This window comes from Leucoraja erinacea, chromosome 5 (genome assembly GCF_028641065.1).
Source record: "Leucoraja erinacea ecotype New England chromosome 5, Leri_hhj_1, whole genome shotgun sequence".
Classification (NCBI taxonomy): domain Eukaryota; kingdom Metazoa; phylum Chordata; class Chondrichthyes; order Rajiformes; family Rajidae; genus Leucoraja; species Leucoraja erinaceus.
In genome coordinates, this window is record NC_073381.1 from 65,067,956 (window position 1) to 65,086,069 (window position 18,114).

An 18,114-nucleotide genomic window follows, 5' to 3' on the forward strand; every position below is an offset into this window, starting at 1 on the left:
ATATTTGAAGTTTAAGACCATACACCAAGCATAAATGTAGTTCAGTTTATTGTCATGTGGTATGGTACTGTGAAAACTTTTGTTGCATACCAACCAGTTAGCGGAAGGACTATACATGATTACAATCGAGTCATCTACTGTGCACTGATACATGATAAAAGGAATAACATTTAATGCAAGATGAAGTCCAGTAAAGTCCAATTAAAGATAATCCGAGGGTCTCCAGTGAGATAGATGGTAGCTGAGGACTGCTCTCTGGTAGTTGATAGGATAGTTCAGTTGCCTGATAAAAGCTGGGAAGAAACTGTCCCTGAATCTGAATTCATGGTCTATTGGGTAACAGTCATTCATAACTTATCATATGATTTTGAGTCTTGGACAACATATAGAAACATAGAAATCATGAGAGACCTCTTCCACCCCTGCAACGGACTGTTCCAGCCGCTACGGTCAGGTAAACGCCTCCGTTGCCATGCAGTGAGAACGGAGAGGTTGAGAAGGAGTTTCTTCCCAGAGGCAATTCGGACTGTAAACGCCTATCTCACCAGGGACTAACTCTACTGACCGTTTTTCCTTCCATTATTTATTATGTAAAATAATATGTGTGTTATGATTGTGTTTATAATTTGTTTGGTTGTTCTGTTGTTTGTCTTTTGCACAAAAGTCCGCGAGCATTGCCACTTTCATTTCACTGCACATCTCGTATGTGTATGTGACAAATAAACTTGACTTGACTTGAATAGATACAGGAATAGGCCATTCAACCCTTCGAGCCAGCACCGCCATTCAATATGATCATGGCTGATCATCCAAAATCAGTACCCCGTTCCGGCTTTTTATCCATATCCCTTGGTTCCCTTAACCCCAAGAGCTAAATCTAACTCAGTCTTGAAAACATCCAGTGAATTGGCCTCCACAGATTCACAACTCTCTGGGTGAAAATGTTTTTCTCATCTCAGTCCTAAATGGCCTACCCCTTATTCTTAAATTGTGACCCTTGGTTCTGGAGTCCCCCAACATCGGGAACATTCCTTCTACCCTGTCCTATCCTCTAATAATTTTATATGTTTCTATAAAATATCCTGTCATCCTTCTAAATTCCAACGAATACAAGCCCAGTCGACCCATTCTTTCATCATACATCAGTCCCGCCATTCCAGGAATTAACCTGATGAACCTATGCTGCACTCCCTGAATAGCAACAATGTCCTTCCCCAAAGTAGGAGACCAAAATTCCACACAATACTCCAGATGCACTCACCAGGGCCCTGTACTACTGTAGTAGGATCTCCTTGCTCCTAAACTCAAATTCTCTCGCAATGAAGGCCATTGGCTTTGTTCACTGCTTGCTGTACCTGCATGCTTACTTTCAGTGACTGATGTACAAGCACATCTTGGTATCGTTGCACTTCCCCTTCTCTTAATTTGACACCATTCAGATAATAATCTGCCTTCCTGTTCTTGCCACCAAAGTGGATAACATCACATTTATCCACATTATACTGCATCTGCCATGCTTCTGCCCACTCACCCAATCTATCCAAGTCACCCTGCAGCCTCATAGCATCCTCCTCGCAACTCACATTGCCACCCATATAGTAGGCTGGAAAATGTAATCAACATTGCCTTCATAGTCATTCAAAGGATAAGCAAACCAACATTGTTTTCTTTTGTGGTTTTATCCCCGGTATGAAGGCCATAGTTACTCTCAGTTGGTTATATTGGTTGAGCAATGTTATTTGCTTGTCTGAATCCAGACTCCAAAAACATGCACTCCATTCCAAACTCTGTCATGGGAGGGAGATTTTCAGACACAGAGTTAACAATCCAAGTATGTACTCAATATTTCCGTGAACAAATGCAACATTGCCTTTGCTTACTGGGAGCCTCTGGCTCACGATCACTCAAAGTGGAGAAAGAGTATTCAGGATGGTATCAACAACCTAAAAGCCATGCACCAGGAGACACAGAGGCCTCGCGTAAACAGCAGATGGAGCTGGTGACCTTAAGGCGGCGGCGCAACTCTCGTCAGCAGCGGCCTCTGCAGCCCGTCTGCGTTTTTATTATTTTTTGTCTATGTTTCTATGTAGTTTTTGTTATTTTTTGTTGGGGTGTGTGTGTGTGGGGGTGGGGTGGGAGGGAGGGGGTAACTTTTAAATCTCTCCCTGCACGGGAGACCCGACCTTTTCTTTGTCGGGTCTCCGTTGTCGTTGGGGCTGCAACGAGGAGCGGCCTCCAACAGGAGAAGACTGGGGGCTCTGGTGCCGGTGACTCACCTCACCGTCGCGGAGCTGGCCGAGTCCAGAGCGGGTGGAGCGGTGGTGGAGTGCTGCTGCGGCCCGACCTCCGGAGATTCGGAGGCTGCAACTGCGGGTCTGGCGGACGGAGGCATCGGGAGCCCGTGGGTCCCTGGAGGGAGACCGCTTTTCAGGGCTCCAGCAACGGCGACTTCTCCCGCCCTAGTTGCGGGGTCGAAGAGCTCCTGGAGCGGGGCCTGACATCACCGCCCCGCGTGGCTTGGAATGGCCGTGGGACTCTGCGAGCGCACGCCGGGGGCTCTAACATCAAGAACCCGGTGTGCGACCTTGCATCACCCGGCGTGGCTTTAATGGCCGCGGGACAATCGCCATCGCCAGCCGGGGGCTTTGACTTTGACATCAGGGGGGGGGGGGGGGGGGGGGGGGGAGTGCAGTGGAGAGATAGGTTTTTTGGCCTTCCATCACAGCAATGTGATGGATGTTTATGTAAACTATGTTGCGTCTTGGGTCTATTTGTTTGTAATGTATTCCTGCAGAAGCATCATTTCGTTTGGACCTCAAGGGGTCCAAATGACAAATAAATTGAATCTAATCGAATCTAAACCTCAAACTACCCACATAGCCTCTGCCACTTCCTGCCCCATTTGTGGAATAGTTTGCAGCTCACACACTGCCTAATTAGCCACCTCAGAAACCCAGTAGAGGGATGGAAGAAAATCATCTTAATCTCATGGGATGGCCCTTGCCGAAAGTGGTGCGGGGATGAAGACATTCCATCTTCATGTTGTTACCCAAGTATTTTTTGTGACTGCAACACATTGCAAAATGTTGGACATCCATTATAAGTCAGCATGAATCCAGACAGAGGTGCATTAAAGTACAGTTAATGTAATTGCCCAACTACATTTATATATTTCCAACCATATCATTACATCCTGCTTAAGCCTTGATGTGTGCATCTGAAGGGTTAAAACTTGATGGTAGCTTTTAACTTGGACTCAGCAAAACCAAGAACCACACATTGAGTAATATTTCTCAAATGGAAAACACACTGAGTCACAGGCAGCTGCAAAAACAAGCTTGTAAAAACTGCTTATGGATCGAAGATAGAAGTGTTCACACGAGTCGTGTTATTGCAGTAAAGTGAATGTTGTAGTACAGAGCGATTCAAAACACTATTCTGCAGGTCGAGTACAAAGTGCCGAAAATGAAATATCAGTATTTGTACTGACAGAGGCCATCACACGTGTTGAAGAGCAAATTTTAGTTTAGTTTAGAGATACAGCATGGAAACAGGCCCTTCGACCGACCAAGTCTGTGCGACCAGCAATCCCCGCACATTAACACTATCCTACACTCATTAGGGACAATTTACACATACACCAAGCACCAAGCCAATTAACCTACATACTTGTACGTCTTTGGAGTGGGGAAGAAACCGGAGCACCCGGAGAAAAACCCCCACAGTCCCGGGGAGAACGTACAAACACCGTACAGACAGCAGGCATAGTCAGGATCGAACCCGGGTCTCCGGCGCTGCAAGCGCTGTAAGGCAGCAACTCTACAGCTGCACCACCATGCCGTCCTAAGAATTAGTTTTGATTTGGTCTGAAATTGCCCTTATTTTTACACAATTCTACCCCAGGGCCGACTTAAAAAGCTCAAAACATCCATCTGATAGGAATCGTGTTTGCAATCAGTAAGGAGACTTTAACCAAGATCATCAGAAGCATGATTTTAGGCAGCACTATTTTTTTTTATAAAAGCAAGAAAAATTCTATTTAATGTAGTTGGTTTGAAAGATTCTCAAGAGCCCACTTTTTTTTTGTTCCACTGAAGAATAAACAAAGTTATATTCCAATTCTTAAAGCTGTACAGAAAGATTGATTTTCAGCCACGTTTTGAGGAATGATATTCTGATTTTGCTTTGATGGTGGGGAATTTCAACTGCTAATAACATCAAGGCAATTGAAGTGTTCACAGCACATTTACAACTGTACTTTGTGCTTATTACAATATACCGTGAATATAACTGGATGGATAACACAATATGCTTTATATTTCAGATCACCCAAATAATTACGAAAAGATTTGTACATAAAAATATAAAACAAATTAATATTTTTGAAATGCAGATTGTTTTGAAATGCAGATAATTTGCATTGTTTGTAATGCTACATAAAGAATGTTATTAAAAAGAAAAACACTTTCCACTTTGAATAAGGTCATTGAATAAAACATTTTGAATAAGACTGTTTAGTTGGCAGATGGCACAAATTAATAATTTTAAGTTTAGAGACAAAATAACAAGGCACAGTATAGTGATTGAGGCAATAATGATAAAGTAGACAAAGGCAAGGCAAGAAAGAATCTGTATTTCTATAGCATCTTCCACAACCTAATGATTTCCCAAAGCACCCCATAATTAGTGAATTAATTGTGGTGCAATCTTTGTTGTAAATTAATGTAAAATCCCACAGAGAGAGATTGAAAGATTGAAGGATAAATGCGAGAGGCATTACTTATTACTTGACCAGTTTCCCTCTACAGGAAGAAAAACAAAGACAATTGTTGGAAACACACAGCAGATCAGGTAGAATCTGTGGCAACAGAAACATATTCAATGTTTCAGATCCTGAATTTTCTATTGTTATTTCAGACTTCTAGCATCTGCCTTTTTTTTGGTTTTTGATGTTCCTTTCAGGAAGTGATTTAGGGGCAAGTATAAATGGCACAGACAAGAAAACTGAGCTTCTTGGAGGCAGCTTTTGCAGGGGATAAAATTGGTGCCAAAGAGAAACCAGGAATATGCAAGTGGGAAAACTCTTCAGGGATCCAGGCAGTCCATTTTGTTGTATCTTTAAGAAATGAATAAAGCTTAAAATCGTCAATGATTAATTGTATAAAACATCATCTTGTAGCGGCGCCTGCTGGTGCACGCAGGTATTGAACCCGGCGTTCGGAAGCCGCGGTCATGTGACTTGGGAGGGGCTGCTGTTTTCCCGCTGTTTCGCTTTCACGCCACAGTTGTGTTGCTGATTACTGATGTGGTCAGACGTGTTTGCAGACACCTGTATGCCGAGGAGGTATTGCATTAATAAATCAGTTCGGAAAACTTGGTTGTCGTCTTTGCATCCGCCAAAATCTTACCATTGATCTACAATACAAGGAGACTGCAGGGTGCTAACTGTTCAGATAATTTCTACCACAAGTGTTGGGGCCTCTATCCCTTTCATTCAAGGCATCAAAGGAATTATTTTTATTCAGTTGAACAAATTTATATCTGGAGCTGCCAGACAATGGAAAACCCTCCAAAGGTTGAGAACTAAAGTGTTCAAAATGCAGAAACAATTTGCAAACGCAATGGATCTTATAATTAACATTATCTGTAAACATCCCTTTATCATGATATTTCTTTTTGAATTTTCAAAAGATATTCTGGTTCCCTTAACAACTGGTGGAAATCTGTAGACTTGGACTAATTAATCATATGAGCAAAGTCAGTTAGAAAGAGAAAACAAAAGAACATGCAACATTAACTCAGTTTTCTCTCTTCAAGAGAGATCAGTCAAGAATGTTTTATTGTCATATGTACTGAAAAGGATCAATGACATTCTTTGCTAAAGCGGAGAGAGAGATAGACACATCCTATCAGAATCGGAAATTTCTCCTCATCTTCATGTTATAAGAGCAATTTCCTATCCTAACACTTTGCCTCCTGGTCCTCCTAGAGGCAACATTCTGAATAAAGGTCTCGACACGAAACATCACCCATTTTTTCTCTCCAGAGATGCTACCTGTCCCGCTGAGTTACTCTGTCTTTTTGTGTCCATCTTCTGTTTAAACCAGCAGCTGCAGTTCCTTCCTACACAATTCTTTCAATATCCACCTTTCCAGCCCTTTAAAATCGTATGTTTCTATGAATCACCTCTTCTAAAAGGATAAGGCCAAACCTGTTTAGCAATTCCTCAGAAGACAATCTCTTCACCTAAGAATCAACCTATTGAAGCATTTCATGTGGAGATGGGGGCTCTGCCAGAGCCCAGCCTGTGAATGCGGAGCAGAACAACAGACAGCCAACCATGTTAACTCTGGGTGCCTGCACTACCACCCACCAAATGGAGCTCAGGGCCTGGCCGACATTGACACAGAGACAGCAACCTGGCTGCTCAACACTTGGCTTGAGATCTGACTATTCCTTTGGTTTATTTATGTTTCATTCACAAGAAGAAGAAAAAGAAGAAGCATTTCTCAGCTGACTCTAATGCTGGAATATGTCTCCTTAAATATCTGCTTTTCTCTCCCCCCCATAGCAGTCCCCTCATGCTGGGTCCTCCACTGCTATTCATCTTATTCTTCCATTACAGTTTTTCAAAAAAAAGGGCAACTCATTTATGAATGGAAAACAGCTAATTTTTTTTGGCGTGACAGCTTTATGCAATTTGCTTCAATTTGGATTTATTCTTGTAGAAGCTGTGACTTCTACCGGCCACTAGAGGTCCACCTATTTCTTAATGCACTGTACTTGCCTGCAGCACAAATAAATGACATCAATGAGAAAAGATTAATTCGAACAAATTTAACAATAAGGCCGAAGATAATTCACAAGTGGAATTAAAACAGTCAGCAGATTTTTGAATGAAAAATCAACAAACTACAAATGCTGAAAATATGAAAAGCATTATTTTTTTAAGATTGTGTTTCTAAACTGGTTTTAGCGTCTCCAAGCTTAATCCACTTCCTCCCATTTGATACAGCTGTTATTATTTCCTGTGGTGCTGTAAGTTTCCCAAGGTTGGCAATGAGTTCTCACAGAAACAGACAGAGTGGTTTTAACTGCAGCTTTGACATTCAGCTTTATGGTGAAATCCATCTGACAAACTCTGGGCTGAGCTGAATAGCATTGACCAAAGACCGTGGAATCGATAAACAAATCTCACTAAGAATAAATATTGAGCTTCAAAACTGTTCTCCGCAATGACTCCAAGAAAGTTATTCCCGGCAAGAATTAGTTACTCAGTAAACTTTGCAGAAAATGAGAAGATTAGTGCTAATTTTATTACTCTGCGTTTTAAGAGTTATACAGCATAGAAACTGGCCCCTCAGCACACCGCATCTAATCTAACCATGATACTAATTTATACCAATCCCAATGGCCTGCATTAGTTTCCACATCCTTCTATGACTTGCACTATCAAATACTTGTCCAGATGCCTTTTAAATATTGTTGCTGCCTCCATCACCTTCTCTGACAGAACATTCTAAATACCAACTATTCTGTGTTAATAGTTTACCCTTCAGATCCCCTTTAAACCTCCTTCCTCTCAGTTAATCCTTACACTCTACTTTTAGATACCATATAACCATATAACCATTACAGCACGGAAACAGGCCATCTCGGCCCTACTAGTCCGTGCCGAACACTTTTTTTCCCCTAGTCCCATCTACCTGCACTCAGACCATAACCCTCCATTCCTTTCCCATCCATATACCTATCCAATTTATTGTTAAATGATAAAATCGAACCTGCCTCCACCACTTCCACTGGAAGCTCATTCCACACAGCTACCATTCTCCGAGTAAAGAAGTTCCCCCTCATGTTACTCCTAAACTTCTGTCCCTTAATTCTGAAGTCATGTCCTCTTGTTTGAATCTTCCCTACTCTCAATGGGAAAAGCTTATCCACGTCAACTCTGTCTATCCCTCTCATCATTTTAAAAACCTCTATCAAGTCCCCCCGTAACCTTCTGCGCTCCAAAGAATAAAGACCTAACTTATTCAACCTTTCTCTGTAACCTACTTGCTGAAACCCAGGCAACATTCTAGTAAATCTCCTCTGTACTCTCTCTATTTTGTTGACATCCTTCCTATAATTGGGCGACCAAAATTGTACACCATACTCCAGATTTGGTCTCACCACTGCCTTGTACAATTTTAACATTACATCCCAACTTCTATACTCAATGCTCTGATTTATAAAGGCTATCACACCAAAAGCTTTCTTTACCACCCTATCTACATGAGATTCCACCTTCAGGGAACCATGCACAGTTATTCCTAGATCCCTCTGTTCAACTGCATTCCTCAATTCACTACCATTTACCATGTACGTCCTATTTTGATTTGGCCTGCCAAGATGTAGCACCTCATACTTATCAGCATTAAACTCCATCTGCCATCTTTCAGCCCATTCTTCCAAATGGCCTAAATCTCTCTGTAGACTTTGGAAATCTAATTCATTATCCACAACACCACCTATCTTAGTATCATCTGTATACTTACTAATCCAATTTACCACACCATCATCCAGATCATTGATGTACATGACAAACAACAGTGGACCCAACACAGATCCCTGTGGCACCCCACTAGTCACCGGCCTCCAACCTGACAAACAGCCATCCACCATTACTCTCTGGCAGCTCCCATTCAGTCACTGTTGAATCCATCTTGCTACTCCTGCATTAATACCCAACAATTGAACCTTCTTAACCAACCTTCCATGAGGAACCTTGTGAAAGGCCTTACTAAAGTCCATATAGACAACATCCACCGCTTTACCCTCATCAATGTCCCTAGTAACCTCTTCATAAAATTCAAGAAGATTAGTCAAACATGACCTTCCAGGCACAAATCCATGTTGACTGTTCCTAATCAGACCCTGTTTATCCAGATGCTTATATACATTATCTCTAAGTATCCTTTCCATTAATTTGCCCACAACTGAAGTCAAACTAACGGGTCTATAATTGCTAGGTTTACTCTTAGAACCCTCTTTAAACAATGGAACAACATGCGCAGTACGCCAATCCTCCGGCACTATTCCCATTTCTAATGACATTTGAAATATTTCTGTCATAGCCCCTGCTATTTCTACATTAACTTCCCTCAATGTCCTAGGGAATATCCTCTCAGAACCTGGAGACTTATCCACTTTTATATTTTTCAAGTGTCAGTACTTTTTTTTCTTTGATTCTCATAGTTTCCATAGCTACTCTACTCGTTTCCCTTACCTCACATAATTCAATATCCTTCTCCTTGGTGAATACCGAAGAAAATACATTTTTCAATATCTCCCCCATCTCTTTTGGCTCTGCAGATAGCTGTCCACTCTGTCTCTCCAATGGACCAATTTTATCCCCCGTTATCCTTTTGCTATTAATATAGCTGTAGAAACCCTTTGGATTTACTTTCACCTTACTTGCCAAAGCAACCGCATATCTTCTTTTAGCTTTTCTAATTTCTTTCTTAAGATTCTTTTTACATTCTTTATACTCAAGCACCTCATTTATTCCATGCTGCCTATAATTATTGTAGATCTCTCTCTTTTTCTGAACCGTGTCCAATTTCCCTTGAAAACCATGGCTCTTTCCAATTTTTACTATTTCCTTTCAACCGAACAGGGACATAAAGATTCTGTACTCTTAAAATTTCCCCTTTAAATGTCCTCCATTTCTCTTCTACATCCTTCCCATAAAACAAATTGTCCCAATTCACTCCTTTTAAATCCTTTCGCATCTCATCAAAGTTAGCCTTTCTCCAATCAAAAATCTCAACCCTAGGTCCAGTTCTGACCCTCTCCATAATTATATTGAAACTAATGGTATTGTGATCACTGGATCCGAAGTGCTCCCCAACGCATACCTCCGCCACCTGACCCGTCTCATTTCCTAACAGTAGGTCTAGCACTGCCCCTTCTGTAGTAGGTATCTCTATGTATTGCTGCAAAAAACTATCCTGCACACTTTTTACAAACTCCAAGCCCATTTACAGAATGTGTTTCCCAGAAATTTTCCACAATCACTACCTTGTGCTTACTACTAATATCTGCTATCTCCTTACATATTTGCTCTTCCAATTCTCGCTCCCCATTTGGCGGTCTATAATACACCCCTATAAGTGTTGCTACACCTTTCCCACTTCTCAGTTCCACCCAAATAGCCTCCCTAGACAAGCCCTCTAATCTATCCTACCAAAGCATTGCTGTAATATCTTCCCTGACAAGCAATGCAACACCTCCACCTCTTGCCCCTCCAATTCTATCACACCTGAAGCAACGAAATCCTGGAATATTTAGTTTCCAATCACAGCCCTCCTGCAACCATGTTTCACTGATCGCCACAACATCATACTTCCAGGTGTCAATCCAGGCTTTAAGCTCATCCACCTTTCTTACAATGCTCCTAGCATTAAAATATACACATTTAAGAAACCCACCGCCTCTTATTTTCTGTTTATTTTCTTTTTCTTCTTTCTCCCCTAGATTTTGGGTCAGAGTGCTTCCCTTCTCTGCCTCCTGCCTCACATTCTGTCTACTAGCTTTCTCTATTTGTGTCCCTCCCCCCAACCATTCTAGTTTAAAGTCTCCCCAGTAGCCTTTGCAAAAATCCCCGCCAGGATATTTGTCCCCCTCGGGTTCAAGTGCAACCCATCCTTTCTGTACAGGTCACACCTTCCCCAAAAGAATTCCCAATGATCCAGAAACTTGTATCCCTGCCCACTGCACCAGTCTTTCAGCCACGCATTTATCCTCCACCTCGCTCCATTCCTACTCTCACTGTCGCGTGGTACAGGCAGTAATCCTGAGATTGTTACTTTTTTGGTCCTTTTCCTTAACTCTCCTCCCAACTCCCTAAATTCTCCCTTCAGGACCTCTTCTCTTTTTTTAACCTATGTGATTGGAACCTATATGTACCACGACCTCAGGCTCCTCTCCCTCTGATTTCAGGATATCTTGGACGCGTTGAGACACGTCCGAGACCTTGGCACCAGGGAGGCAAACTACCATCCTGGTCTCCTGACTGCGTCCACAGAATCGCCTATCCGACCCCCTAACTATAGAGTCCCCAATTACTATTGCCCTCTTCTTCTTTTCCCTACCTTTCTGAGCAACAGGGCCGGTCTCTGTGCCGGAGGCCCGGCCGCTGTCGCTACCCCCAGGCAGGCTGTCCCCCCCAACCGTACTCAAACAGGAGTACTTATTTTCCAGGTGTACAGACACTGGGGTACTCACTAGTCCCTGCCTCTTGCCCTTCCTAACCGTGACCCACTTGTCCGTCTCCAGTGGTTTTGGAGTGACCACCTCTCTATAACTCCTCTCTATGACCTCCTCACTCTCCCTGACCAGACAGAGGTCATCGAGCTGCTGCTCCAGGTTCCTAACGGTTGCTTAGGAGCCCCATCTCGACGCACCTGGCGCAGATGTGGACGTCGGGAAGGCTATCCGACTCCATGACCTCCCACATCTGACACCCAGAGCAGTAAACTGCCCTGGGCCTCATGCTCCTGCCTTACCCTGGATACAACACGTACAATACAATACAATCAGCAGGGATCTGACTCACAATCAGCTGCTCCCTCTTGTCCTTTAAACTGTACCTTCACTAAAACAAAAGCACTGTAGCACTGTACCTTTAACCAGAAAGCAGAAATGCTAACCTGAGGTTGCACCCAATCAGCTGCTTCCTCTAGTCTGCTTCCACCAATCAGCGGCTTCCACCAGAACCCTTCCTATGAAGTGTGGAACGTTACAGATTTCGGTAAAAGCCCCGCGTTCAATTTAAACACTCACCGCCCGGAAACTCCTCCTCTTGCTCCAACGTCTCCCGGGCCTCTACCATAGGAAACAGGCACTGGCTATCTATCCCGCTCATAATTTTATATACCTCTATCATGTGAACTTTCAGCCTCCTTCACTCCATGGAAAACAGGCCCAGCCTAACATTTCTCTCCTTACAACTCATACCGTCCAATTCAGGCAATACCTTACGAATCTTTACTGCAATTTTGCTAGCTTAAATCACATTGTCCCTTTAGCATGGTGACCAAAACTATACACAATACTCCTGGTGTAGTATAAACAAAGTTTTGTGCAACTATAACATGACATCCCAACTCTCATACTCAATTTCATGGCCAATGAAGGCAAGCATGAATGGGAATCATGTTTGTCTGATCTGTTGGAATTCATTTCAGGATCCATCTAAAAGTGTAGATGAGCCAGGGGAATGGATGCATTTAGAATATCAGAAGCTTTTGATTAGATCGCACAGTGAAGTTGGAGACTAGATTAGAAGTCAGTTAATAGTTAGACAGAAAAACAAAATAGTAGGAATAAACAGTTCTTCAAATTGGCAGGCTGTGATACAAGGATGGAAAATGTATCAATATTTGGGCAGCAATCATCCTGAATCAATATCAATGGTTTAGCTAATGGAACTAACGGTAATATTTTCAATGTTTCTGATGACACAAAACCAAGTGGAACAGTGTGGTGTGGTGGCGCCTAATGGCAGCGGCTTGACTGCAATCCGTTTGTCTCTTTTTTATTTTTGTCTCGTTAAATGTATGTTTTGACTCTGGTTTTTATTATTATTTTAGCTATGTATATGTGGGGGGGGGAGGGGGGGGGGTGGGGTAAACCTTTTAATCTCTTCCCTGTACGGGGGACCCGACTTTTTCCCTGTCGAGTCTCCGATGTCGTTGGGCCTAACATTGAGGAGCCGGCAGCAGCCTCCGGCCAGAACCAACCTGAGGGCTCCAGTCGCAGAGCCTGCGGACCTGCCATCGCGGAGCTGGCTGTCTTTGGAGCGGGAAGAGCTGTGGTGGCGCGCGGCTGCGACCCAACTTCAGAGCTTTGGAGGCTCCGGCCGCAGGCCCAGTGGACAGGTACATCGGGATCTCGCAGGTCCCTGGTGGGAGACCGCTTTTCAGAGCTGCCGCAACGGCAACTTCTCCCGCCAGAATCGCGGGGTTTAAAGGACTCAGAGCGGGGACTAACATCGCCCACAAGGGGCTTTAACATCAGAAGCTCCAGTTGCCTCGACGCTGCAGTTGGACTGCTGGACCGCGGGAGAAGAATAAAGGGAAGAGATAAGACTTTTGCCTTCCATCAAGGTAAGGAGATTCACTGTGGTGGATGTTTGTGTAAACTGTGGGTCTTGGTTTTTTTTGTAATGTTAAGACTGTAGAAAATGCAATTCCATTCAAACCAAGCTGTTTGAATGACAATAAAAGGCATTCTATTCTGTTCTAGTGATGAGTGTGGAAAGAGGATTCAAGGGGATATGGAGAAAATAAGTGAATGGAGGAGGGAGATTATCCACTTCAGTCCAATAAATAAAGATACTACTTTTTTTTTTTTTTTTTTATAAAAGGCAAGAGATTGGGAAACTACATTCAGAAAGTATTCAGACCCCTTCACTTTTTCCACATTTTTTTACATTACAGCCTTATTTTAAAATGAATTAATTTATTTTTAAATCATCAATCAACACACATTACCCCAGAATGAAGAAGCAAAAACAGATGTTTACATTTTTTTACAAAGTAATTAAAAATAAATAACTGAAATATCATATTTACATAAGTATTCAGACCTTTGCTATGACACTCAAAACTGAGCTTAGGTTTCATCCTGTTTCCATTGATTATCCTTGAGATGTTTCTACAACTTGGAGTCAACCAGTTGTAAATTAAATTGATTGGACATGATTTGGAAAGGCATACACCTGTTTAAATAAGGTCCCACAGTTGACAGTGCATGTCAGAGCAAAAACCAAACCATGAAGACGAAGGAATTGTCCGTAGACCTCCGAGACAGGATTGTGTCGAGACGCAGATCTGGGCAAGAATGGGGGAAATTATCCAAATGCAGGTGTGCCAAGCTTGTAGCGTCATCCCCAAGAAGACTTGTGGCTGTAATCACTGCCAAAGGTGCCTCAATAAAGTACTGAGTAAAGGGTCTGAATACTTATGTAAATGTGATATTTCAGTTATTTCTTTTTAATTACTTTCCAAAAATTTCTAAACACCTGTTTTTGCTTTTTTATTATGGGGTATTGTGTGTAGATTGATGATAAAAAAAAATGAAATTAATCCATTTTAGAATAAGGTTGTAACATAACAAAATGCGGAAAAAGCGAAGTAGTCTGAATACTTTCTGAATGCACTGACTACTCAAGTCACTGAAAGCAAACATGCAGATGTAGAAAGCAATTAGGAAAGCATATCATGCTTTTATTGCTGGGATTAAAGTACAAAAACAAAGACATCTTACTATAAATTATACAAGGCCATGGTGTGACCACCAAAATATTTTGTGCAATTTTAGTTTCCTGGGTATCCTGCTACTACCAATTCCAAGCAGTGTCACAATCATTCCATTGTCTAATCCTCATTACTTACAGTTAGTTCGCAGTATCCCCATGAGAAACTCGTCAATTTTCCCCAGTCTCAGGCCATCATGGTCGGAGTTACTCAGGATGCTGTCTTAACCCCAACAACCTCAGTTACTTCATCAGTTAACTTACTTCTATGGAAAGATGGATATATTTATGGATGCTATTCATTTCCCTTTGCTGCGACTCAGACACTGAAACAGTCCTTGACTGCCTGCAGTAACATCCATTAATAAGTGGCAATCTTATCTAATCTGATAAGTGACAAGTAAAATTGACACCATGAAAGCACCAATGAGAGAGTCCAACCGCCTCCTTTTGGCATTCAATTACATTACGTTCACGAACATTAGTTCATAAGTCATTGCAGTAGAATGAGGCCATTGGGCACATCTAGTCTATTCCACCATTTACTCACGGCTGATCGATCTTTCCCTCTCTACCCCATTCTCCTGCCTTCCCCCCCCACAACAGTTGACACCCATACTAATCAAGAACCAGTCAATTTCCACTTTAAAAAAATACCCAATGTCTTGGCCTCCACAGCTGTCTGTGACATCCATGTCCTGAGAGTCTCCCTCAACTGGACCAGCTACATAAATGCAGTGGCCACAAGAACATGTCAAACACAGGTATCCTGCAGTGAATTACTCACTTCCCCTCACCCCAAAATCTTTTCAGCTGTTTGAAAATAACACCAGGAATAAAATTGAATTCTCGCAACTTGATGAGCTCAGCTCAGTCGCACACAAGAGCCCCAATACGAACCAACCCACCTGTATGGCAACCCATCTACCATCCTAAACATTAAGTCTCTCTATCATAAGTGCTTGGTTGCAGCACCTGCCATATACAAAATACAACTGACAGCAGTTCTCAAACTCACAAACTTTACCAGCAAGAAAGACACAAGCAGTAGGTGTATGAGATCATCATAATATGCAGCTCTCCCCTCCATAATACACACAATCCTGGACTTGGAAATAAATTATCATTACATCTATATGTCATCACGACATTTCAAACCTGGAATTGCCTACTAGACAGCCGTGGAAGTACGTTTATAAGAAGGACTGCAATGGTTCAAGATGTGTCACCATCACTTTCTTCAGCAGAATGAGGATGGGCATTAAATGCTGACCTTATCTGTAATGCCCATTTCCAAGAAACAGATTTAGAAATAAATCAACACAGGTTAAATATCTACTTACCATTTAAAACACACAGAATTGTTATGGAACATTAGCATAGCCAAAAAAAAAACCCACACGCATCAGAAAATGAATGCAGTATCATGACTCTTCCTACAACCCTGTGGATGTGTAACTGAGTATATTCCTTACTCAGCAGCTCCAACACGACATGATTATTGTATTCAAGGGTCCAGACTGATTTATAGGCCTCTTCAGCCAACTCCTGCAACTCATAAAGTAGTTAATCACATGACACCGTTTAATTAGGTAGCAGCCTTAAAGACATGGTTACCTTTTTTTAGCCAATAATAAATATATTTCCCTTTACACTCCAATGTTGTGTGAAACAGCCGTGGTCAATCCCATGTGCATTGTAATTCTCACATTTTCTCTTTGTATTGCAACTCTGTGATGCAATTTAGTGCAGCAGAAATAGAGGGGATTTGGTCTAAAAGCTGAGATTCTCGTGGCAATTATGCTTCGCGTTTTGGAGTTTAATCCCTCTGAACAGGTCATAGAGATGCGGAGTTTTGGATATCCTGGCTTTCTACAGGGCTGGTTCCTTGGTAGATGTTAGCTGGCTAATGGCTGAAGAAGCAACTTTAGTTCCCTGCCTTTTCCCAATTTGTTCCACTTTCCCAGTTAATAAAAGGAAGGCGACTTTTGAATACGTTGGCTGCTGTGGGCAGTGAGGCAGAACATTTGTTAATAGTTACAATGTCTTGGGATAAAGATAAAGTAGCATGTCAATGGCTGCATATAGATGGGGATGTGAGTAAGTGGGTAGTCAGCGTGCATTTACGGATTAAATTGGTATGAGGAGTGATGTGACAATAGACAATAGGTGCAGGAGTAGGCCATTTGGCCCTTCGAGCCAGCACCGCCATTCAATGTGATCATGGCTGATCATCCCCAATCAGTACCCTGTTCCTGCCTTCTCCCCATATCCCCTGACTCCACTATTTTTGAAAACCTTATGAAAGTATCTTTGAAAGCATCCAGAGAACCTGCCTCCACCATCGTCTGAGGCAGAGAATTCCACAGACTCACCACTCTCTGTGAGAAAAAGTGTTTCCTCGTCTCCGTTCTAAATGGCTTACTCCTTATTCTTTAACTGTGGCCCCTGGTTCTGGACTCCCCAACATCGGGAACATGTTTCCTGCCTCTAGCGTGTCCAATCCCTTAACAATCTTATATGTTTCAATGAGATACCCTCTCATCCTTCTAAACTCCAGAGTGTATCAAGCCCAGCCGCTCCATTCTCTCAGCATATGACAGTCCCGCCATCCTGGGAATTGTTGATGAATTTTGCAGCCATGTACCCATTTATGCTTATGGTGGCTACAATCTTCTTACCTCATCAGCAGGGAACATGAACTGTCCGCACATCCTTAAGATCACCAGCATTTCATCCATTGAGGCCTTTACCAATCTATATTAGCCTTGGCACATCTACTGTCCAGTTCCCTCTCCTCTTTTGTGCAGGAAGGAACTGCAGATGCTGGTTTACACTGAAGATAGGCACAAAAAGCTGGAGTAACTCAGCGGGACAGGCAGCATCTCTCGATAGAAGGAATGGGTGACGTTTCGTGTCGTGACCCTTCTTCAGACTGATGAAGGGTCTTGCCCCGAAATGTCACCCATTCATTCTATCCCCAGATGCTGCCTGTCCTGCTGAGTTACCCCAGCAATTTGTGTCTCTCTCTTTAGCAGAGTAGGCAACCCCAGAATTTGGATGTCGTATCTTTGTGTCCTGAGCAAAACCTGACATGGCACATCATCGTCAGGTCTGGATTAATCAAGAACTAATATGTTAAGCTGGAACTAGCTGTGTCAAAGCTGCTCATAAAAAAGCATTGCTGAGAAAACCGATCTCTTACCTGCTGGGAGCATCTCCATTCCCAGCACGTCAGGAAGTGAAAATACTCCATTAATTCTGGTGAAAATATCACCTCCATATTGCAACACTACTTAATATAATTATTGTTTTAATTAGCTGATGTAGAAAGCTTTTTTGAGATGAGTTAAAAGAAATCTGATAGAATCTATTGAAAAATATACCTTCAAGCTGGTTGAATCAATACAGCTACTGCATCCTGAGAAATAAAATATGTTACAAAACATTAAACTACACAAACTATATGCAGTTCATAGAATGAAAGCTTTGCTCAAAACATTTCATGCCCAGAGAAAGAGATTAAAACTTTAGGAAGGCATTAAAAAGTCACAAAAGACTTAGTGCACAATACAGCATTATATCAATGAGTTTTCCTTGTAAAAAGGGGCTTTCATTGAAATATATACCAGAGTAGTTATCGATAAAGTCACATCATCCAATGAGTTGAAGTTTAGATGGGTTACATGACACACAACAACCTTTTGTACAAAAAAGATATTGATTGTATTGATTTTCAATTGAACAATGTTGTTACTTTCAGTTTTATACAATTGAAAATGATTCATTTTCTGGTGTGAAATTCAATA